Source organism: Sciurus carolinensis, chromosome 18, assembly GCF_902686445.1.
Source record: "Sciurus carolinensis chromosome 18, mSciCar1.2, whole genome shotgun sequence".
Taxonomy (NCBI): Eukaryota; Metazoa; Chordata; class Mammalia; order Rodentia; family Sciuridae; genus Sciurus; species Sciurus carolinensis.
In genome coordinates, this window is record NC_062230.1 from 38,248,541 (window position 1) to 38,273,319 (window position 24,779).

General features: G+C 43.9%; 1 long non-coding RNA gene across 1 annotated transcript in view; it reads left to right on the forward strand.

Annotated features, from left to right (window-relative positions):
- The first annotated feature begins 4,766 nt into the window (after positions 1-4,766).
- The window catches only part of LOC124970533 (uncharacterized), a 39,515-nt gene continuing 19,502 nt past the window's right edge, over positions 4,767-24,779 (forward strand). Inside the window, exons 1-2 of the long non-coding RNA XR_007106149.1 lie at positions 4,767-5,095; positions 12,040-12,152. This is a non-coding gene — a long non-coding RNA (uncharacterized LOC124970533). The remainder of the gene's footprint in view (positions 5,096-12,039; positions 12,153-24,779) is intronic.

Sequence of the window (24,779 nt, forward strand, 5' to 3'; positions counted from 1 at the left end):
ATGAACCAAAAGGGGAGAGCTGGACCTAAAAATCTAGACCATTGTCATACAGTTATGTCCAAGAGGATGCAAGATTCGGTGGTGTGACTGATATCCCAAGGTACACCTGGGTGCTCTGGAACAGGAGTGGCTGGTCTTAGGGCTGCGTGAGTGGAGTCATGCTATCCTTTGTTTGCTTCCTGATAGGGAAAGTCTGTATGCAGTCCACAGTCTCTGAGCAACTGAGCAAGCTGATCTACTAAGGTCACTTCTGCTCACCTGCCCCACCTCACCTTCTCCTACCCATTCTGGGAGAAAGGGAAAATTTTCCCTAGAAAAGTCTGGCAAGGTTTGTTTTGAAGAGAAATATAGTAATATGCTGGTTCCGGCTTCAAAATTGTGCTGTTTCACAAGCCTCATAACCCTACCACTTTTAGGTTAAGTGTGCCTTTAGGGTGCTAGAGCAACCAAACAGAAAATGGAGAAAGCAAAACGAAGACTATTCTAAACAGCCAGGTAATGTGAGGGGTTCAAATGTAAAGAATGTTTTTAAGGGTCATATGTCAATGGACATATGTCAATGTCAAATAAGGGGCATGCAAAAACATACACGTGACATCCACGTGTATTGGAAAACAGATGTGGGGTGCAATTTTGTGGCCAAATGATGCCTATGTACCTAGCCCAGTGTGTGACACCTAGGAACCCTTGACCTGTGTGTGTTAGAATGAATACATGGGCTCTGGGGAGTAAAGGTAATTATGTGTTTTGTGTTGTGTGTAGATGGTCCTGGGGGCAGAGGTGTGTCTGGTGTGGGCATATGGCTGTGTCTGTGTAGGAGTAACTGTATGCATGTGTGAGAGTGGAATTCAGATTATGGGAACACGTGTGTCCACGCAGATGTGTGCATGGTATGAACCTGGATAGTCAAACAGGGTGGAGACCCAAGAAGAGGCAGCCATGGAAGGACATCCTCCTAGTCCCTGGCTTTGCAAGTATGCCTTACCACAGTGAACTAAGGTGAAAGGGCTTGAGAGAACAAGTACTGGCAACATTTCATGCCAGTTCTATCTTCTGAGACATTAGGCTCCAGCTTCTCCCAACCCAAGGAAATCTTACTTTTTCTCTAGAAGACCATAAAGACAATAAAAATGAAACATTAAAAAAAACAGAAACTGAGAGTAGTAATATGAGGTTGTCTGCAGGAAAGGTATATTCAACATTCAACAGGTTGTGCCAACCTCTCATCCTCAGGATAAACTAACATTCATAAAGGAGTGTTTCCACATCTGCTTCCACCACGGAACATGTTCCGTTTTCTCACAAAGTCTGTGGGGAAGGGAACCAATTCTAGAATATTTCCTTGGTACCAGGAACTGGGCTTTAGACCTGTAGGCATCACCACCCTTACACCTTACAGTGAAGTGCTAATCATAGTGCTGTGCCCTCGGGACTACTCTGAGTACTTTATGCACATCATTTCTTTTAATCTTCACAATAACCCCATAGGGAGTTAGATGGCTAGCACATTTAAGAGCACAGAGAATGATTGTTTGGAATTGGTCCTGGGCTTCCCCACTCGCTAAAGGGTGGTCTTAGGTAAGTAATAGAATTTCTCTCTGTTTCAGTTTTCTTACTCACAAAATGGAGACACTGATAGTCCCTTCCTCATGGGATCTTGGTGGGGATTAAGTGGCTTGATATATGTAATGTGCTTGAAATAGTATACAGCCCACAGAGAGTACCCTGTAACTGTCAGTTGTTATTACTGTTGTTATTCATATTTTATCAATGAGACTGATGGTCAGAGTGGTTGAGATAATGGCTTGTGTGCACAATTCTATTTGACACCTGTCTCCCCTTATGGGTTATGTAGGTTACTTGCTTGGGACTTTCTTTTTTTTCTTTTTCGGGTATGGGTATTGAACTCAGGGGCACTCGACCACTGAGCCACATCCCCAGCCCTATTTTGTATTTTATTTAGAGACAGGATCTCACTGAGTTGCTTAATGCCTCACTTTTGCTGGGGCTGGCTTTGAACTTGCCATCCTCCTGCCTCACATTTCCAAGCTCCTTGCTTGGGACTTTCTGTTCCCAAGCCTTTCTGTCCCCTTTCTTCACAAACTGGCAAAGATTCAGAGTTGTTTGATTTTTATTTTTTTAGTTGTAGATGGACAACTAAATACCTTGATTTTATTTATTTTTTATTTTTAATGAGGTGCTGAGGATTGAACTCAGTGCCTCACACATACTAGGTAAACGCTCTACCACAGATCCACAACCCAGCCCCTGGTTGATTTTTAAAAATACTTTTATTTATTTATTTTTATGTGGTTCTGAGGATTGAACCCAGTGCTTCACACATGTGAGGTAAGTGATCTACTACTGAGCTACAACCACAGCCCCTGCTTAATTTTTTAAAAATGATCAATTGGCATCTTGAAGCTTGTTAGTAATAAATTTAAAACATTTAAAAGTAATTTTCATTAGGAAATTTATTGAGGGTTGTTTCTTAAACACATACTTAAAAGTAAATTTTAATTCCATTCACATTTGATCTTCTCCATGATCTTGTAAAATAGATGGGAGGTATATTTATTATTCCTACTTCCAAATCGAACATGAGAAAACTGCATCTCCAGAGAAGTCCAAAGAGTTCTGCCTGAGTTTACTCAACTAATACACAACAAACACAAAAAAGTTGATTTTCTTTTTACCATCTTCTATCACATCATTTTATACTAATCTGAGCCTAAACCAAGTTGTGCATAGTATATTTTTATTGTACACTAAAAAAGTGATTTTGTATGTGTGAAGAGTGCAAAAATATTTGTTATATTTCCATTATCTCCAAACGTTTGGATTTCCTCTAGTATAATTTCAAAAGATCTAGAAGTTTTGCATATTTATTAAGGCATAGTTTCTGTACTGGGGGAAGTAGCCATCTAGTAAGAAATACAAGGCCCAGGGGAATTATCAGGGAAGAGATATTTTTCAAATCATAAATTGGGATACATGGCCAGGCAAAGGGTTTGCTTCCTCTTTGTTTCCACTTTTGTTTTGAGATACAGTCTCCCTGTGTTGTCCAGGCTAGTCTTAAACTCCTACACTCAAGTGAGTGCTGAGATTATAGACCCTGCCCTTTCTCATTTGAAAAAGGATATATATATATATATATATATATATCTATATCTATATATATATATATATATATAATGTTAAATTTATTTAAACGAACTTATTTAAACTTCTGTTGAGAAGACTCCATTCAGATAACATCAAATCCTTTGAGAGTACTAGAACATTTGGGAGGTAGTAGAATTTTAGCTACACTTTGAGGGGTGGGCAGGTTTGGCAGGTTAGAGATCAAAAAAATGATTCTGGGGAAGATCAGGATTTTATACTCAGATAAACTGTGTGGTGGTGATGAAGCGGGAAACAAGGTGAGAGGAGGTTAGGTAAAACTGGGACTTAAATGAAAGCCCAGGGAGTCTGGGCTGAGGCCATTTGCAAGTTCCTGGGCAAAACAAGGTCGTGCAGAACCAAGCAGGATGATCCAGCTGGCAGCTGCACTGGGGTGGGGAGGGGAAGGTGGGAATGCAGAGGCCAGAACTTAGCACCAAGATGCCTGTTGCCTGCCTCTGGGCTCATTGGGTTGGTGCACTGGGATCTTGGTCTGCCCAAGACTTTGCCCCACTCCAAAGAGCTGGGAACCAGCTGATGGAGTCCCATAGATAGGCCAGAGCAGCAGACCACCCCACCAGCCTAGCCCTGCCTGGGAGCCCCTATTGGGACCTGAACCCCCACTTGCCCAAAGGATATCTCTGTCCCTTCTCTGGATCCCTGTGACATTTTAGGTCATTCCATTCCTAACAGTTAACATAACAGGTGATAGGGCCTGCGAAGAGGAGGCCATGTTGTCCTGCGTGCCTCTGAGGCCCTCCCAGGACACTGGCCCTCCATCTCCTGGCCCTCCATCTCCCAGTCCAGCGTAGATGAGCTCCCAGGGAGGGCATGGGCAAGGATGGAAGCTGCATCCTGTGCCGGTACAGGCATGGAGGAAGACGCATTCGTGGACGGATCTTCGGGGCTGTGTCCTCCACGTGCGATGACCGTGGGGGCATCCTGCATCCTCACTGGGGCCAAGTCTGGGCACTGTTCCTTCGTCCAAGAGAAAACGGTGCGGCAGGAGGAGCCTCAGCCTTCCCCAACGCACCTCGTTGGGGAAACTAAGGTCTGCAGCAGGGAAGCTCTGAAGAGGGGTCCTGAAGATGAGGGAAGCCTGGCTGAATGTTGCCTCGTCTCTCAAGTCCAGTTCCCTACGCGCAAATGACCGGGACCGACCCTGTGGCTGCCCAGTAGTACTAGGTCCCGGGATCTATCGCAGCAGTGCGCTCTGCCACAAGGCAGCCTTGTTCTGAAGATCCCAGCGCTTCCGGCGCCGGCTCTGTGCAGTGACACACCGGACTCGCCCCGCCCCCGACTCGCCCCACCCCGTATTGCCCCGCCCCGGCTCGCCCCGCCCCGGCTCGCCCCGCCCCCGGGCTCGCTCCGCCCCAGCTACCCCGCCCCGGCTCGCCCCGCCCCTGGTCGCCCGGGGCCTCGCTCTCGGGCCAAGTCACGTGCCACGTCTGGCGCAGGCGCAGGGGCGAGTGCGCGGTGGGTGTGCTGACTGGATGCGGCGTTCTATGGCGCCTCAGGCGAGCGGTGGCTCGGCACTGGCGGCGGGCTGCGGCGCTCCTGGTTGCCGGTCGGAAAGGGCCAGGGTCCTTCCGCCATTCCTCGGGGCCACCGGGGCGCGAGCTCGCGCGTGCAGCGCTGCCCTGGCGCCGGCGGCTCGCTACTCCTCACGCTGCGGAGGCCGAGGCCGGCGGCCCTCCGAGGTCGCCCGGGGACGGCGCGGCTGTCCTGGGGCCGGTTCTGTGCGTCGCCGCCCAGCCAGGCGCTGCTGCTTTGTGGGCAGTGGGGCAGACGACCTGGGAGCCCCAAGAGGATCTCTTAGGCCCAGATGTGGCCCGCAGAGGCCTCGGACTGGCTAGTCACACGTGTGCAGAGAACACCAGAGAAAGTTGGTGCTGCAGTTCTTAATGACTCTACCCTTTCAGGCCAGCCCCAGGTAAAATGAGATGAGATTAAGAGATGGTGCGGGGCCGCAGTCCCCACTGCCCTCTCCTCCTGCCCGCGTGCCCGCTCCTGGGGAGCCAGTACTCATTGGAATGGCTCTTGTGGCCACTGGGTTTCTCTGAATCACGGATATTAGGAGCTGGAAAGGACTTAAGGGATTCTGTAATAGATCAAGAAGTCATTAGTCTCGCCAGGCCGGTGGCCACACCTGTGATCCCAGCTACTCAGACTGAGGCAGGAGGATCGCAAGTTCTAAATCAGCCTGGGCGACTTAGGGAGACCCTAATCTCAAAATAAGAAATAAGAAGGTCTTGGCTTGTTGCTCAGTGTTAGAGCGCCCAAGGTTCAATCCCCAGTCATATATATATATATATATATCCATCTCCCTTAGCCACTATTTGAAATAGGTTCAGCGACAGGGATCCCAGTCCAGGGCACTTTGTGCCTTCTGACAGCTCACTCACTCTATTCTAGAAGCCAACTGTCTCCCTCCATTTCCCAGTGCAGAGACAAACCTCACTTCCCTGTGCAGCTTATGGAGAACACTCTGGTATCAGTGTATAACTGCTTCCCTGCTACAACCTCTGGGTATGTTAGAACCTGAAAAAGGGTCTCTGTGGCTAAATGGGTTGGTCAGTAGGTTGCTGAAAGGAAAGAGAATTTACTTTTAACTTCATGGACTTTCTTGGCATTTGCTTTGGAGTGGACATCATTTAGGCATGAGCAGAAAGGGAAACTCCTTGGGAAGGAGATAGGTATAATTTCTCAAGAGGGCATTAGCCTTGCTGGCTTCTAGGTCCTTCCCTGGGTTTAACTTCACAGAATATCTAGTAGGGACAGGAAATTGTAGCAAAAAAAGCATTGCAGTCAAATCCTCTTTATTTTACAGGCCAGGAAGCTGAGGCTTAAAAAAGGAAAGACTGTGACCCAAGGTCAAAGAGCAAGCTAGTGGCAGAGATGAAAAAAGTTCTGGTCACCCTATTCCCAGGCAGTTCTCATCCTAACCCTGTATATTCAGGTGCAGCAGAAAACAGATGGCACATTTAATTTGGGTAATTTGAGGTAGGATGTAGGGAAACAGCTAGGGATAGTGGAATATTCTAGGCTAGTAACAGTGGAATCTTGCCACTGGGACTTTGGGTCAAGAAATTCAGGAAAGAAGTTGGAATAAAAACACCTGCCCTCACTTTCTCCCAATGGTATGTTAAAGCTTCCCCCAGACCAAACGGAATTGGAAATCAGGGCAAGGATATAATTCAAATAGGACTGTTCTAAGGCATAACATGGTGGAAAAGAATTAAGAATATACCTGGCGGGACAAATGAAAGCTATTCAGCATAACATGCAATCTGGCTTCCAATATAAAGTTTACATTAATATTTAAACTAGATGTAGTTTACATTTCTTGAGCATTTGCTCTGTGCCAGTCATGTCTTTGATCTCATTGCATCTTCCCATAAATTCAGTTTTCTCCATTTGACAGATAAACTGACAAATGAAACAACTTAAGGGATGGAGGTTGGAATAACTAAGCTGATATCTGTTTCCAGAATCCTGAATTGTATATAGTTGTTCCTCTGTGGAATGAAAGAAAGTGAATAAAGAGCAAATGTACATAGGGTTAGGTGGTAAATCTCCCTGAAGAGTCTCCCCTGTGCCCATTCTCATGGGACTTGTGGAAGCTCAGCTGCAGGAACTGGAGGCCTTCCGCAGAGCTGAGTTACATGCCTGTCAGGGTCTTGCCTGCTGGTTTGTAATAGACCAGCATCTTTAGGTTAAAAGAGCAAGAATGGAAGTCTGAAAACATCTTGGACTTCTGCTTGTCTTTCCTAGTGGAGAATAGCTTTTGGAATTAAAACTTTCTCTCTCAAGTCATCTACCCACCCCCTGATTCCTAATACCCCACAAACTGGGCAGGGGCCCAGGGTGCTGCCTCTTTTCCCTGTCGAACTCCTACCCACTGTTCCACCTACAAGCTCTGTTCTGCTAATTGCATTGCTGGTGCTGCTGCTGGAACACAGCGTTCTTCAGGGATGAACCAACAACCAATTTGGTAGGGAGAGTTTTACCAGCACCCCTGAAATGGCCTGCTGCAGAGCAGAAAGCCCAACTTAACAGTACTTGGCTATGTTCTCCATACTTCTCTCTCTCGCCGCCTCTTCTCTTCAGAATCCCTTTTCATTGACCTTTTCTTTCTAGAGGGTCCAATAAGTCTTTCCTTTGTTGTTGGGTAGGAAGTAGGGACCTTGCAGAAGCCAGAACTGAGACTTTGGCTAGGGATTTGTCTAAGATCACACAGACGTTAAGGGTAGAGCTGGCATTTGAACTCCCAAGCTTCATCCTGATAAACTCATTCAGAATAAACCCTGCTGCTGCAGCATTTGGGTTCATTTTGTCCTTTTACTCTTCAGAGCCTTTTCCTCATGTCATTGCCTGAGTCCCTGGGGCTTGGTCATGTCAAATCTACTGTTTCAGCTCACCCTTGGGGGTTTCCACACTGATTTGCCTAACATTTGGTTCTGTATCCTTTACAGTCCTTTCCCGGTGGTGTCTCTTCCTTCTGGAGGTCGTTTCACTTATTGCTATTGGCAACATCAAACCCACTCACCAAAGCCTAGGTCATGCCACCTTGCCCATAGTATCCTTCCAATCTCATTTGCCTCCAGATTAACAAGCTCCCATTTGTAGGCCTTCCCTAAAGAATTTCTCACATTATATTTATCATGTTACAGTGTGTTAGTCAGTTTTCCATTGTTATGACAAAATATGTGAGAAAAACAAAAGGAATGGTTTATTTTGGCTCACAGTTTCAGTGTTTTCAGGCTGTGGTTGCTTGACCTCATTGCCATGGACCTTGTCAAGGCAGAACTTTGTGGCAGAGCAAAGCTGCTCACCTGAAGGCAGCCAGGAAGCAGACAGAGAGGGAGAGAGGAGACAGAGGAAGGGAAAGGGGGTGTAGACAAAATATACCTTTCAAGGGCATGCCCCAGTGACATGCTCAGTCCAACTAGGCCCTACTTACTAAAGTTCCCCACCTCACAATAGCCCATTAAGTTGTGAATCCATTAGTAGATTAATCCATTGATGAGGTTAGAGTCAATCACCTCCCAAAGATCCCACCTATGAACACTGCTGCATTAGGGACTGAGCCTTCTACACATGAGGTCCCCCCCCCTGTACTGGGGTTTGAACTCAGGGGCACTTGGCCACTGAGCCACATCCTCAGCCCTGTTTTGTATTTTATTTAGAGACAGGGTCTCACTGAGTTGCTTAGTGCCTTGCTTTTGCCGAGACTGGCTTTGAACTCGTGATCCTCCTGCTTCAGCCTCCCAAGCTGCTGGGATTAGAGGCGTGTGCCCCTGTACCTGGCTTCAACACATGAGCTTTTGGGGGACATTTCACATCCAAACTAAAATATACAGTAATTTTAGGTATGTAACATTTTCTTTGTTTGCAAGGTAGGGGATTTACTGTGTTAATATTTGTATCTCTCTAATTCCTAACAGAGGACCTCACACATTATAAGCCACAGTGAACAGATGTTTCAGGGGAGCCCTTCTGGTGAAAAGAGTTTGCAAAGTTAAGGTTTTCCCCTCAATATCTTGTGTTGACTTTGCTTAACATAAGATTCAGCTGTTAGAGAAATGTGTTGGTTGAGTCTAGCCTGGTGTTGGGCACTTGTAAGAACTTATGTTTTCTTGAGAGCTTCAGATTTGGAAATGAAGAGACCCAGGAAGGACATGCACTGGAGGACAGGCTGCTTGGGCACAAGGGCCCAGGCCCCACATGTCTTTCTGTCCAGATGGGGCCCAACAGAGTGGTGAGCCCTATCCTTGACCTTATCATGTGCTGCAGCTTTTCTGAGGCTCTCCCCTTTGTCCAGAGAGCAAAGGCCTTCATACCTCTTGCTCTCATCGCCAGGAGTGAGGGAGACCTTGGCCATAATGGCAACCCTCTCTCTTTGGGACCTGAGTGGCTCAGAATACCCATTTCCCATATCTCCCAAGACAGACGGGTGCTGGGGCCCTTCACCAGAGAACGGGTGTGGGCTGGGATGACTCACCTGCTCTGTCACTGCCTACAGCTTGGCTCAAAGCCCTTGGGAATCAAAACACTTCCCTAGGAAAGACACAGAAGGCTCTCCTTAGAGATAGCAGCTTGGGTTCCTGCAAGTCTGCAAATGTTGGTCACTGTCTTGATGTTCAAAGTCCAGGGCAGCTGAATGGTCTTGAAAACATAGAAAGTCAGGTAGCTGAATGGTCATGAAAACACTAGAAAACACTGAGAAAGTAGTGCCCTGATCTGGGCATCAAATGACCTAGATTTTTAGTTGGGCTCTGTAGTAGATCTCTCCACTTCTATAAAAGAAGGGCATTCACTCTTTTTCTTTTTCTTTTTTGCTGGGCAAGCAAGCTCTACCACTGAGTTTTTGAGCTATATCTCCAGCTCCAGCATTCACTAAGTAAGCTTTTTTTTTTTTTTAACTATCATCTTCTATGCTAATTAAGGGCAGGGAGGAGGGTTATGCAGAGTCAAAACCTATCCCCCTACCCATTGATGGTCCCTCAGTCTCAATAAATAAATATAAGTCAGGGTAATAAATGCTATACTGAGATGTTTTGTGAGAATGAAAGAGAAACTAACATCCTTCCTAGGGCAAGTGGGCAAGCAAGATTAGATTTAACTGAAGAGACACAGGCCTTGAAGTTGCAATACTTCTGACAGGTGTAAGTCTGTTGCATCTTTGGGGAATATTATACACTGTATTGACAATGGAATGTGGAGGTGTTGAGGGTGAAGAGAGGAGATTGCATTTGCAAATCTATCTGGGTCTAGCAGTAAGGGGCTTTGCAAGTCTCGCTAACTTGGGCCTTATTATTTTTTAAAATTAGTTGTTGATGAACCTTTATTTATTTATTTGTATGTGGTGCTGAGAATCAAACCCAGTGCCTCACACATGCTAGGTAAGCGCTCTACCACTGAGCCACAATCCCAGCCCACTTTGGGCCTTATATTGAGTGTGAAGGGGAGACCTTGAACTATTTCAGTGTTAAGCACAAAGCATTATCAGATCTGTGTTGTACAAAGACCATCTGGCAGTAATGTGGAGGATGAACTGGAAGGATGAAAGATGAAGAGAGACACTAGTTAGAAGAGGGTTAAAATATTAGAATATCACAGGAAAACAAGTTTAGGGCCTTGGGGGTTAGAGAAGATAGATAAACCCTAAGAACAAAGTTCTGTACCCATGAGCCTACCTGTACTTTGGTGCATTTTGTACCTGCCCCCTTCCTATTCCATTCTTCAATGATTACCGTGATCGCTTGCTCATGATCCGTTACAGGACTGTGACCTGTTTGGTTTTGATTCTGTGCCATGTTTGTTCTGTTCTCCCAACACTTGAGAAATGCAACTCTCTGGAGACCAACTACTTCCCTTGCCTCAGAGTCCTGTTTGCTTCCATCTCCAGCCCCAGTTCTGCTGCCTCTTGCATTGGACCTAAGGTCTCCAGATAGGCAATGGCATCCATGCTGTCCTTCCTGTTACTCTTTCCAAGAGGAAGGATGAGACACCCTGTCTCATTGTAAGTTGTTGACAAGCAGGAACTAGAAAAATGGATTAAAGACTAAGTTTGAGACCTTGGGCTAAGAGACAGAAGGTGAAATACAGGGCAGTAAATACAGGGCAGTACTACATGGGGACCTAGCAAGTCTGAGCACCTTGATTTAAATTTAGATCAGTTCTATAAAATGTCATTCCAAAACCAGAAGGACATGCCTTCTAATTCTTTCACTATTCCCAGGTCAAGGTTATAGTGCTGTCCCTTCTTGCTCTACTTGTTTGTAATTTGTCATGTCATGATTCTTGGGCCTATAGATGTTAACAATCAATCAACAAATATGTTCTTGGTACTCATTGTGTGTCCAGTCTAATATATTCTGGGACAGGATATAGATACCCCTGGGCTATGTCCTTTTAAAAAAGAATTTTTAGTTGTAGATGGACATGGTACCTTTATTTCATTTAATTTATTTTATGTGGTTCTGAGGATCGAACCCAGTGCCTCATATGTGCTAGGCAAGTGCTCTACTACTGAGCCACAACCCCAACCCTGGGCTATGTTCTTGAAGAATCAGGAGACTGTTATTTTAGTCTAATTGGGACAGCAAAGCCATGAGAGCCAACTGAAGAACAGAAAAGATGAGTATTTAGGAAGGCACGTAGGATTTTGTTGAATACATAGTACCTAAGGAAAGAGGGAACAAGTGGATCTTTGGTTGCCTCAGGTTGGGAGTTGGATCTACCTAGATCCAGCTCAAGGGTCCACAATGGATCTGGCTAGTCTTAGTGTGAGATTTGGGGCCAAGCAGTATTTTATGTGGCCTCTGGGCGGGGGGCTGTGTTCCTGAAATGCAAATGTTCATGCTTTTTCCTTAGTCTGCATCTCCCTGGTTGGGATTCTCCATTAGTCCTTTTAAGTCCAACTCAAATGCTTCACATCAGCCAGAATTGTTGCTGTCTTGTCTGTTCCTCTGCAGCCCTTTGCTTATAGCTCTGCTGTGACATTTATTTTATCTTCTCAGGTATTTGTGTGTGTTTTTTTTATCAGTCCCACTCAATTGTAAGCTGCTTATTAGTAGGAACCATATCTGATTAGTTTCTCAAATTCCCAGTTACTAGCCTAGAGTTGAACTCTGCTTCGTAATATTTGCTAAATGGATGAACAGCAGTTTAACAGATTGTATTCTCCCTGGTATCTCAGTTATATAAATTTAGTTCTATAAAAGCAATCCTAAAACTAGAAGGAAGGGGGAAGGGCCTGTTTTCTGGGTCCAGTTTTTGGCGAGGGAAGACATAGATTAAAAATCATTTTAAGTAGGACTTGTGTGGACACACAGAAGAAGAGTATCTGATCTCTTCATCTTGATTTTTCAGAATCAAAAGGACAAAAGTGGGTATGCTGGCAAGAGGATCTTCCAAGTTTTTGAAATCTGAAGAGCTGGGGACTAGTTTTCATCAGTCTCTGGTGACGTAATACTTTGTCAACGGTAAGAATAAGTGAATTCTTCTGGGCATTGTGGTGCACATCTGTAATACCAGTGACTGGGAGACTGAGGCAGAAGGACTGCAAGTTGGAAGAAAAGCTCAGCAATTAGTAAGATCCTGTCTCACAAATAAAAATGGATTGAGGGTGTAGTTCAGTGGGAGAGCATCCCTGGGTTAAACCCCTAGTACCCCCTGCTCCACACAAAACAAATTATTTGGAATCTACAATGTTACTTGCTAATAAAGCATCCTTAAAATTAATTTTCCTTTTGTTTTCTGATCCCTATCTCCCCCTACTTTTTTTTTTTCAGTGCTGGACCCAGGACCTGGCACATGCTAGGCAAGTACTGCACTACTGAGCTATACCTTCAGTCCTTCATTATTTCTCAAATTATCAGTCACTGATGTCAGTTAGAAAGAGTTTAGCCAGTCTCCCATTTGAGTTCCCACTTAGGCCTAAAGACTAGATCCAAAATGGTAGAGAGAGAATATGGTCTTTGCTTCTGAGACTGTGGCTTTGGGTAAATCACTTCAACTGTGAATCTCAGTTTTGTCATCTATAAGATGGAGATAGCAATCTCTACCCACCTTACTCCTGGGACCAGTGGGAGGGTCAGACAAGCAGAGTGTGACAGTGCCTTATAAATTGGTCAAGGCCTGTGTGAATTCTGTGGACCTATTTTTTAATCTGCTTGAGGCTCTGGGCGAAACTCTCCAAGGCTAGACACCTAGACAGTGACATCATATGTGTGTTATTAGAGTCCAGGGTGGGGCACAGAAGACAGACCCAGAGTCATGGAGGCAGGGAAGAATACAGAAGGAGCCCCACCCACTGCCTGCCTGTGGAAGACCTGTTTTCTGACTTGAAGAAATTCACTCTCTTCATTTCTATACAGTCATAGACTCTGCCTGACCTGTGTGCCCAGGGGATGTGCCAATTACCCCCTTAAATGTAAGGACTGGGGCTGGGAATATTAGTGGCAGAGTGCTTGCCTAGCATATGTGAGGTCTGAGAAGTTGATTCAATCCCCAGCACTGACCTCCCCACCCCCCCAAAAATGTAAGAGACACTGATTTGTCTTTGTGTTCAGGGTTGACCTTGGGGCCTGGATATAGCAGGCATTCAGGATAAGTTTGTTCAACATACAGGTAGTACATTTTGTGAAATCTCCTCATCACTCTCATTCTCACTTCCTTTGTGTTAGCAAATTCTGGTTGTAGATAAGTGTAAGAAACCAGGACATGATGTAGGGAAATGTAGGCTCTACTCATGCATGAAAATGTCACTGGCCAGTATTAATGAAAGGTCAAGCTTCATTGGAGTGTTACTATCCAGGTACTTTGTTAATCCCAGGAAGCTGTGAATCCAGGGTCTGGTAGGAAAGACTTTCTGCCTGCCAGTGGCCAGGTTGATTTTAAACCCCTTCATTGGTCCTGCTGGTCACTGGAGCAGAAAGAAAATTACTTAATTAACAAATGTTTGTGAGAATTTATTGTGTGCCTGACCCTGTTTTTGGTGCTTTGGGTAACACAAAGGTCAAGTTGTGACTTCAGAATTGTAAGTATTTACAATATAGTTGAGAAACTGACTGTAGAGGCTCAGGGAATTCCTGCTGACAGGCAGTGTTTGCACAGGGCGGAGGGAGTGGTAGTCATTGACATAGAAGGCAGAGGCCCTAAGGGTGGGAAGGCTTTCTAGAGGAGGTGGGAATATGTGAGGGAGAGAAAGGCAATCATTTTGAGACTTGCCTCCTCCACTTCCCACATGTCTTTTCCTTTCTGGTTCCAATTAGGAGATTGTGTTAGTTTTCAGTTGCTGCAAAATAAAATACAACAAACTTAGCAACTTAAAAAAGCATTCATTTATCACTTCACAGTTCTGCAAGTCAGAAGTCCAGGTATGGCATTCTTAGGTTCCCTGCTCAGGGTCTCACAAGATTGAAATCAAGGTATGAGCTGGTTGCGTTCTGGGTGCTGAGAAGTGACCTCCTTGGCACTCTCAAGCTCATTGAGGGTGGCAGAATTTAGTTACTTGCAGTTGAGGAACTGAGGTTCCTGTTTTCCTGAAGTTTGTAAACTGGGGTTGCTCTCAGCTCCTAGAGGCCACACTCTCAAGTCCTTTCCTCATGGTTCCCTCCATCTTCAACCTAGCATTAGTCTGTCAAACCTCCCTTATATTTTGAACCTCTGACCTCCTCTCTGGAACCAACTGAAGAAATGTTCTGCATTTAAAGATCTCTTGTAATTTGCTCCAGTGTCTCTGGATGGTCAACTGAGAAGTCAGTTTTTTTTGTTTTTTTTTTTTTTTTTTCTTTTTTTTTGTGGTGCTGGGGATTGAACCCAGGGCCTTAGTGCTTAGAGGCAAGCACTCTACCAACTGAGCTATATCCCCAGCCCAGAAGTAATCTTAATTCACCTGCAAAATCCCCTTTGTCAGGTAAACTAACATAATCAAAGTCCTGGCAGGGGGGAGGATAGAAAATCTTGGTGGGAGTTATTTTGAGATTTATTAATAGAAAATTATGAGGGGCTAAACTCAGGTGTGGGCAGAGGGATGGCAGAGAGGGGAGAAGCTGAGGGACAGCAAGCACTCTACCAGGCACTTTCACAAGTGACATCTCCATCCTCACAGCAAAACTAGAAAGCAGCATCATTCTCATTTCCTCATTTTATCCATGAAATGGCTGAGACTCAAAGAAAAGAGGAGGCATAGCCACTAAACGGCAGCTCTGCCTAATTCCAGAGCTTTCCTATTCCATTTAGCTATCTGGGAAAGGAGGAGGGGGCAGTGTAAAAGACACTAGGGAGAACAGGAGCACAGACCTTGGCTACTGATTTGCTATGGTGCAAAGGATGAAGAGGAATCCAAGACGAACTAAAGCACTGAGCCTAGAGGATGGGAAGATGGTGGGATCATTAAAAGAAATATACCCAAGGGCTACTTCAGCCAGATATAGGAAGATCACGACATTTCTGTGTGTATTTCAAATAGTCAGTACACCCAGGCTCTATAAACTCATGCCTTTACCATCATAGAAGCCAATTCTCCCAGCAAGGAAAGGTTAGGACCACCCAGCTGTGTGTCTTGACTCCTGGTAACTGTTTCAAGGCCTCGGAATAGCTGGAACCCTGAGGTACTAGATCCCAGCAGGGTGAGGAGAAAGGGGTTGACCAGCTATTGGCAGCATCCGGAGCTGAATGCAGAAACCCTTCTTTGCCAAGTGTTCTGGGCAACACTCAGCAGGCCAGTTTGACTTTTTGGACTGTGATACAGAGATCACGTGGGTAGTCACACTGAGTTGTCCATACCTGACTCGTAAGGAGTCCCTGCAGCAACTCTAGGACGGTCATTCCTGGGCTTACCTGCTGATACATTAAATCACTGGTAACTCCTGTTTCCCCTTCCTGTCTTTCTCTACCCATTCTGTCTATATCAGGTGATGATTACAAAGGCACTTTGAAGTAAAATATGGAATTTCTGAATAGTAAAATCCCTTTCTGAGGACGGTGGCTTTCTGGCTTAGGTAGTTCATTGGTTGCTGTGCTCTGAATTCCTTCTTCACCTTGGTTTCTCCAGAGCACTGGGATGTGATCACTCATAGAAGGAAGGCCCTTCTCTGTGGCCTCTTCTTGCCCATTTTGAAAGCTTACCATCTCAACAAAACACCCTCCAGTAGTAGCCAGCATCAGCTCTGTTGTAATGAAGAGTTTTGATGGGATTCATGACTAAATTTCTCTAAGGGCCATTTCATTTGGGGTTCTTTGTGCTTGGGGAATTTAGTTGAGAGGAGGAGCATTTGGAAGGACTGGCATCAAAAGGCAGATGGAGAAGAAGTTAGGGCTACTTAAACTTAGCACCAAAGAGTGGCTGGCATTGGTTTAAGTAGACAGGAGAAGTCCTTTCAGGCAGGGTGAGGGCTGAGCAAGGACATGCATGTTCCAGGGAGCATGGTGTATGTGGATGTGAATGAGACCTGGGGTGAGTCCAGGGAGGTGGAGGAGGTGGGGCCACCTTAATCTGAGAAAACACTCTCTGATCTCTTTCTTCTCTCTTTTATTAAGGTTTAGGATTTCTTAGCCTCCTCCCCTGTAGGTGGATTCCTAGGGAACCATTTTCTCTCACCTAGCCTCAAGGGCAAATTGTGGGATACCATTTCCCTTTTTTGATTTATTTTCTGCCTCCCAGTGAATATCCTTTCCTTTCCCCTGCCCCACCCCCATTTCTTTAAAAAGTACAATTTTTTACCAAGGAATTTTACTTGTTTTGTTTTTATTTCTGCAGACAAATGCAGTATTTGAATGCATTTAACTGAGGCACTATCATGGCAGGAAACCATGATAACTGCCCCAGATGAATGATTTATGGAGTGGGAGGATCCCCAAAAGTCCATAAAACCCCACAACGAGAGGTACCTCCTCTCTTTGGGAGGATCTGCTTCATGTTCTCCTTGGAGCTTACTTTAATTTCATTAAATAAACCCTTTACCCAGGGGTTGTGGCAAATGCCTGTAATCCTAGCTACTTGGAAGGTTGAGGCAGGAGGATCACAAGTTCAAGGCCAGCCTGGGCTAGTTAGTCAGATACTGTCTCAACATTAAAATAAATAAATAAATAAATAAATAAATAAATAAATAAATAAATAAATAACAAAAGGACTGGGGATCTAGCTCACTGGTAGCGCACACTTGGGTTCAATCCTCAGTATTGGGGAAATAAAACACATTTATGCTATTCTGTGAAAAAAAAGTTGAATGCATTTAAATGTCATATAGTTTATCATTTTACCTCTCTTTGGGAACTAGACCATATTCTGCATGTTTTTATTGTTGCATATTTTCTAGAGAAGTATAAGATAATGGGGCCTAGTTTTTCTACTGAGGCAGGTGTGTGACCCTTGCCTGGAAATTCCTTTTTCTTCTTTGAATCTGACTACAAAAGGGACATAACTTCAGTGATCATGTAAGTCATGAAGAAATGAGGTTATATCATATTTGTTAGGTTCTGTTATTACAGTTACAAAAATCATCGGAATTAGTTTGAGTCAAAGAAGAGAATTTGTTTAAAAGATTCAAGGATATATCATGAGCTCTAGGAAGGAGTACCACTGGGGTTCAGTAAGGGACTTGAAGTAGGAATTGCAAAGAAGTGAGGCAGGTTCCCAGAGTGCTTCCTTCATTGAGTGCCCTGTGTTGGCTGGCTGTCCCTGCTCCCAGTCCATGTGCAAGGCAGCAAAGGCCACTCCCACCATTGTCAGTGAATACCTGTTAGTTGCATTTCCAAATATGTTGTGGAGATTGAACCTTAGTACAGTCAACAGTGGCCAGTGTGGGATCACAAAAGAGGGTCTACTTCATCAGAAGGGCCTAATTTAACATCCATCCTGTCCAACTAGACAGTTTGTCAACAACTTATTTCTATCGGTATGACTTTCATCTTTCATGATGAACTGGAGACATTTCATAGCAATGGTGGTGGCAGAATCTATGACTAGGGGAGCCAGATGAAAGACTCAGATCTGGCTTGCTTCTGATCTGTAGCACTTAACAAGTTGTTCTAATACTGTTCAGGTCTGGAAGATACAAGATTCAGCTAGGAGCTCATTATTGGCCTCTGGTCCAAAACCACATTCTATTTTTCTTCTTTTCCTTTTTTAAAATAATTTGTTCTATTTAGTTATACATGACAGCAGAATGCATTTCAATTCATGGTACACAAATGGAGTATACCTTTTCATTTCTTGGTTGTACCCAATGTAGAGTCACACCATTCATGCAAAATACAAGGATATAGGGCAATGATGTCTGTCTCATTCCACCATCTTTTCCACCCGCTGCCCCCACATTCTATTTTTTTAAAAAGTGCTTAACTGCTGGGTGCCGTGATGAACACCTGTAATCCCAACAACTCTCTGATTTCAAGTTCAAGGTTAACCTCAGCAATTTAGCAAGACTGTCTCAAAATACAAAATAAAAAGGGCTGGGGATGTGGCTTAGTGGTAAAGTGCCTCTGGGTTCAATTTGTAGTACTGTCAAAAAAAAAATTTAATTGAATTGTTTGAAAGTTGTTTGTTTGTTTTTCGATGCTAGGAATGCTGGCTTTAAAAAATTATTCTTGGAAGACAATTGTTAAGCTTTTGCTAGGGAATGCTAAGAAAAAGTTTTTGGGTAGATTCGTTTGAAGAGGCCCCTAACTAATGGGAGAATGGACGTTTCTGTGTTTCTTAAGAACCAATGTCCTTTGGAATCAGAAGTTGGACTGAGCCTCGACTCCGATGCCAGCTTTATGGCTTAGGGCAGGTTCTTCAACATCATTGAGCCTTAGTCCTGCTTCTGTGAAATGGGATAAGTGTTAAGGTCAACCTCTTAGAGTCAAAAAGTGTGAACAAATTAGTGTGGCTCATGTGCTTGGCATTCTTATTTGTATATTTAAACATTTCGTAAATGTGATATTACAAAAATCATTCATTAAGCTTGTTTGCTAAGTCTAGAGTTAATGAGAAAAGAACAAATTGTGCTTGAGTGTTAATTTTTTATATCTTGCTCTGAGTATAATGCTTAAAGAAAAGGCATTTGCTAATGTTGCCTATATTTAGCTGTTTAATCAAGAGTTATATTTCTATTGTTAAAAGGAAGAAAAACAGGCTTTTTATTTATTTACTTGGTGTTAAGGATTGAACCCACGGGTGCTCTATCACTGAACTACATACATCTGCAGCCCTTTTTATTTTGAGACAGGCTTTTGCTAACTTGTTGAGGCTGGCCTTGAAATTGTGATCCTTTTGCTTCAACCTCCTGAGTGATAGCAGTTATAGTCATGTGCTACTGTGCTCGGCAAATTATTTTTTTATGTGTCATAAGAAAGGTATAGCTGGTCTGAGTCTTCTGAGATGGGTCATGAGATTTTTCAAAAAATTGTGATAAAATTAAGTTTGCTATCTTAACCATCTGTGTAAGTGTATAGTTCAGTGGTATTAAGTACATTTACACGCTAGAACCATCACCATCAAGCCCTAGATCTATTTTCATCTTGCAAAACTGAAACTCTGTACCCTCTAAACACTAACTCTATTTCTCTTCCCCTGAGCTCCTAGCAATTGCCATTCTACTTTCTATGTCTGTGAATTTGGCTACTCTAGATAACTTGTATAAGTGGAATCATGATGTATTTGCCATTTTGGGTCTTGATTATCTTACTTAACATAATGTCCTCAAGTTTCATTCATGTTGTGGCATATGTCATAATTTTTCTTTCTTATGGTTGAATAATATTCCTTTATGTTTGTGAAATGGGATAAGTGTTAAGGTCAACCTCTTAGAGTCAAAAAGTGTGAACAAATTAGTGTGGCTCATGTGCTTGGCATTCTTATTTGCATATTTAAGCATTTCGTAAATGTGATATTACAAAAATCATTCATTAAGCTTGTTTGCTAAGTCTAGAGTTAATGAGAAAAGAACAAATTGTGCTTGAGTGTTAATTTTGTTTGTCCATTTATTCTTAGATGTGAACGCTTGACTGCTTCCATTTTTTGACTGTTGAGAATAATGCTGCTGTGAACATGGGTGGGTATATGAAAACCTCTTAGAGACCCTTCTTTCAATTATTTTGGGTAAATAGCCAAAAGTGAACTTGTTGGATCTTATAACAGTTCTATTTTTAAGTTTTTGAGGAACTGCATAACTGTTTTTCACAGCAATTTCATCATTTTACATTCCCACCAACAGGGTGGGAATTTTTTTCAATTTTTTTCCCTGTGTCTTTGCTAACACTTGTTATCATCTGTTTATTTTTATTTATTTATTTTTGGTGGTGTTGGGGATGGAACCCAGGGCCTCATACATACTAGGCAAGTGTTCCACCACTGATCCACATTTGCATTTCCCTAGTGGTGTGTGATGTCCAGCATCTTTTCTTGTGCTTTTTGACCGTTCATTCATATGTGGGTCAGGAGATCTTGATGAAAACATCACTGCCGTATGCTGATGGTGTACTCAAAGTGTAAGAAAAGTACGACCAGGATGAAATGCTATACTGTACATCTACAAAGATGGAAAGACTAGAGGGTGCTTAGAGCTTGCAGGTGGGCAGGGGTGGGCTGGGTAGGGGTTCCTTTAGGGGGTAATGAAATGTTATAAAATTACATGGTGGTAATGGTTACACAACTCTGTGAACATACTGGAAACCATTGAATTATACACTTTATGTTATGTGAAGTGTATCTTCATAAAATTGTCTTAAAATGCTGCCTTTTAAAGAACTAAAATAGTAACAGTGATAATAGCAAATGTTGCCACTTCATTAGCCAACTTCGCTCAGCAGGAGTGAATGTTACACTCTTTTGAGTAAGAATTTGCATTCTTACTCAGAATTTTAGTCATCCTCTCTTTCCCTCTACTTTTTCAAATTAATCCTTATATTCAGTGTGAGTCTGTCCTATGTGAGTTTTCTTGTTTCTTCTAACCTAGGAATCCTCTCTACCTCATCTGAGGGCACAGGTAAACCTCCTTTGGCATTTAGAAACAGAAAGATAGGAAGAGTATGACAGCTTTTGGTGTGTCTGGGCCTCACACCTGAGTCCGAGGCTGATCAGAGGGAGAACACCACCATGGTGGGTCTGATCAGGAATTAATGAGTCACTGCCTGAGTTGTGTTATACAGGGCCTTAAAAATGCCCTTCCAATGATTGTACCTAAATCACTCCCCATCCATCTTTGGTGGTGATTGAAGGCCTGCCCTTATGGGTTAGTCACTGATTACTAATCCCTTAGCCTATGGTAAGTTTGTGATATCAGTCTAACCAAAACGAGGTTTTAAAGGACAAGAGTCAAGTAAGGTTTTGGTGAACTAAGGAAGAAGAATCCTCACTTGATGGGACAGCTCTAGATGTGTCACCATGGAGGAAGATGGAATCGTAGTGGGTCTCTAGTCAGCCAGGAAAAGCACCAAGTCCCTGGGCTTTCTCCGATGTACAGATGTTGTACTTTTAGTAGTTGGCTTGTACATGTACAAGGGACTTTTCTGAGACTTTGTTCTGCATGTGTCCTACTTAACAGGTCTCTTCTTGGAAAAACCGGAAGGGTACCCCCTTGCAGTCTCATTTCCTGGCACAGTAAGAAAGATATGTGACTAAGAAAGCTAGAGAAAAGATAGCAGATAGTTTAAGACTGGAGGTGCTAGGAACATTATTTTGGTAGAGCTTGAGGAAGAGGTTTGTCAAAGTCCTCTTCCAACAATGATATCTCTGTAGATCTTAAGATATTTACCAAGGAGAATATGACCTCTCCATCCCCATCCTTTTCAAGATGAAAAAGTGGTACCAGAGACAGGAAATGACTGGCCCAAGGTTGCATGAATGCTTGTCTCTTACCTGTGTTTTTTTTTTCCAAGTTCCACTCACCCAATTGAGCCTATCAGCAGCTGTTTCTGGAACATCCATTGCTAGGAAGGAGCAAGGCTGCAGGATGCAGGTAGAATGCAGCCCTCTCTGAAGGGCCTTTGTCCCTCCTAACACATAACTCTGCCCACATGTTGCTCCTGCAGCTTTCTTTGGAACCATCTCTCTTTGTTGGTGTTCTGCCCTCTCTACTACAATGTCCCCTCCTTCCCATGTCTGCACCATCTGGAGCTTGGGGAAGGCTCTCCATCACTCTGCATGTTCTGCTGAGTGTGGGCCTACACCAACACAGACTTACTAGGCACAGAGAGTTCTCCTTTTATTTATTTTTGATTGCTTAGGGGAAAAAAGTTGCTTCTCAGGCTTTAGAGTCATAGAACTTAAGTGGTATCAATAAAAAAAATTATTTACAGCTGAACTGGGTGGCACACACTTGTACCCCCAACATCTCAGGAGGCTGAGGCAGGAGGATCACAGGTTCAAGGCCAGCCTCAGCAACTTAGTGAGGATCTAAGCACCTTAGCAAGACCCTGTCTCAAAAAAAAAAAAAGCTAGGGTTGTGACTCAGTGGTTAAGCATCCCTGAGTTTAATCCCTGGTACCAAATAAAAAAAAATATTTGCAAAAGCTTCTCCATGGTATTTACTATAGTTCTGTATGTACTGCTTCTCTGCCAACATTTAGTCCCTGACCTGGATTTGCATTATGGATATACGACTAGTGGTTTAAAGGGGTTGGATGCTCAAGCCACATAGACTGTTTGTCCCCAGGTCACATTGCCTGCTTCTCTGCCATCCACCACCCTGATCTGTTCTTAGAGTTCAAGAGTCCTAGAAAGCCCTCCACAGTCTTGGAGGGTCTGGCCTGCACTCACTCCTTGTGCAAAGGGAAGATGCCCCATTCTCCTCTCGTCAAATACATCTTTCTTTCCTTGTTTTCTTTCCTCCTTCATCTCATTCCCTTTCCTTTCCTTTCCATCTTTTCACCTCCATATTTTTTCACCCTTGGGACCAAATGTTATCCAATTACTGTCTATGTGTAATGTTCTATCAAAGATATGGCTGTTTTCTGCATGCAGATATGATAACATTCACTGTCATTTGGACTATCAACTATCTGGTAATGTCTCAGACCAGAAAGCAGCTCCAGAAGTCGGGCCAGTCCCAGGATGGGACTTTATCTTTTTATTTTACTCATGAAACAATGGGAAGGTAAATTTGTTGCCTCTCATCAGGGTGTAACAGGGGCAAGCAGTGCACATTGAATAAAGCAAGAGAAATCCAGGCAAAGGTGTCACTAAGGAGAAATAGGATCAGAGTTCCTCAACCCAGTGCCTTTCCCCTGGGCTTCTCTCTGTGGTGATGGATGTAGGTTTGGTTATTTTTCCACCAGGGACAATGCCCTAACTTTGCTCCTCACCCATCTTAGCCATGAGGCTTCCTGCAGCCAGCCAGGAAAAGCCATCTTTCTTGGTGGCTATTATTTGACTAAGAAAGGACCCAGAGAGAAGATGTAAAAGGAAGCTGTGAAGCAATGGCTGGCACACTACAATCAGGAACTACCTGTCCCAGCCTGTGCTCTCTGTTCTGGCCATACCCAATTAGCCTATGGCTCCCCAGATCTGCTCCTGCCTCCATTTTGGTAAGTGCAGTTCTCTTTGTTTGGAGTCTACCTCTTGCCACCTCTTTGCCTGGCTAATACCTCCTGTGCTGGGACATGTTTTCATGTGAGAAGCTGAGTTAGTTGGCTCTCCTCTATGCTCCTACATTTCCCTCTGCCAGCCTTCATTAAAGCATTTATGTCTTTGTGTTGTGATGGCCTTTGACACATCAGTATCCCTCACCTCTCTGAGGGCGGGGGTGTTGTAGGAATCATTGTCCTAACTTCATTCCAGTCACTCATTGGCTGACTGATTGAATGAATGAAGTAGCAGCTAATATGACCACATTCACAAACAGGCGTATGCATTCCATTCCTTAAAATTTCACAGGAAAGTACACTTGCCTGAGGTATGGAGAAGGGGATTATATGGGGCTCAGTGTGAGTTGCTAGTTTCCGATTGCTGCTATAACAAATTGCCACATCCATTTAGTGGTTCAACAAACCTATTTATTATCTTGCAACTCTGAGGGTCAGAAGTCTGAAATGAGTCTCATGGGGCTAAAGGCACAGTGTCTGCAGGCCTGTGTACTTCTGGAGACCCCAGGAGAGAAGCCCCTTTCCTTTTCAGTGTCTGGAGGCTGACTGCATTGCTTGTCTTAAGGTCCTTCCTTATATCATTCCAACTTATCAATCTTGCTGTCGTTGTCACTTCTAGCACTTACTCTGATCTCCTGCCTCCCTCTCCCAAGGACTTTTGTGACTTTGTTTTGCCTGGATAACGCAATATAATCTCTCATCTCATCATCCCTAGCTTAATTAGTTCTGCAAAGTTCCTTTTACCATCTAAGGTGTCACATTCACAGATTCTGGGACTTAGTACCCTGACATTTTGAGAAGACCATTATCTGGCCTGCCACTTTTGCAAAATGCTTCCTCTGTGCCTTCTTATCTGTTCTAAATTCGTCCCATCATTCAAGACCCATACTGTCTCCTCCAGGAAATCTTTGAGTGCCCTTTTCCTCATGTGGGGTACTCCTTAGCCTTGGTTCCTGCTGTGGCTCTTGACTGGGAGCACTTCTCTGGTCAAACTGAGCTCTCCTTAGACTGTGCACATTTCCACTTCTATGCTACTCCAAGAGCCTTCCTTCTCTTTAAATGTCCCAGCTTGACCCCTTCCTGTCCTCTCTTCCACAAAGCTCCCTTGACCCCTTGCTCTATAGGCAGAGGCCCTAGAACTTGTTTATCCTTCCACTTTAGCAACTACCACAGTGCATTTCAGTTCTTTGCAGCTTTATCTACAGCCTAGACAGCAAGTGAGCCTTTGAGCACAGGGCCACCTCTGATGAAGTGTTGCATACCACACACTGGCACAGAGCTTGGCACATAACATGTGTGCACAGAGCATGTGTGCAAGTCTCTCTGCTATTCGAATTTCCATAGTGTTTGTGATCTGTAGGCTCACGTGGCTCAATACTCAGTGCCTGCTGACTCAAATGGTCAACAGTTGTTTTCTGCATGTGTCCTGTTGCTCAATCCTATCCTCAAATACATTGGGACAGAGGTCTCCAGTGTGGCACATGGGATCTTGAAAACACTAGGAGGTCTACTGGGTCGAAGCAAATGAGCATGCCACCATT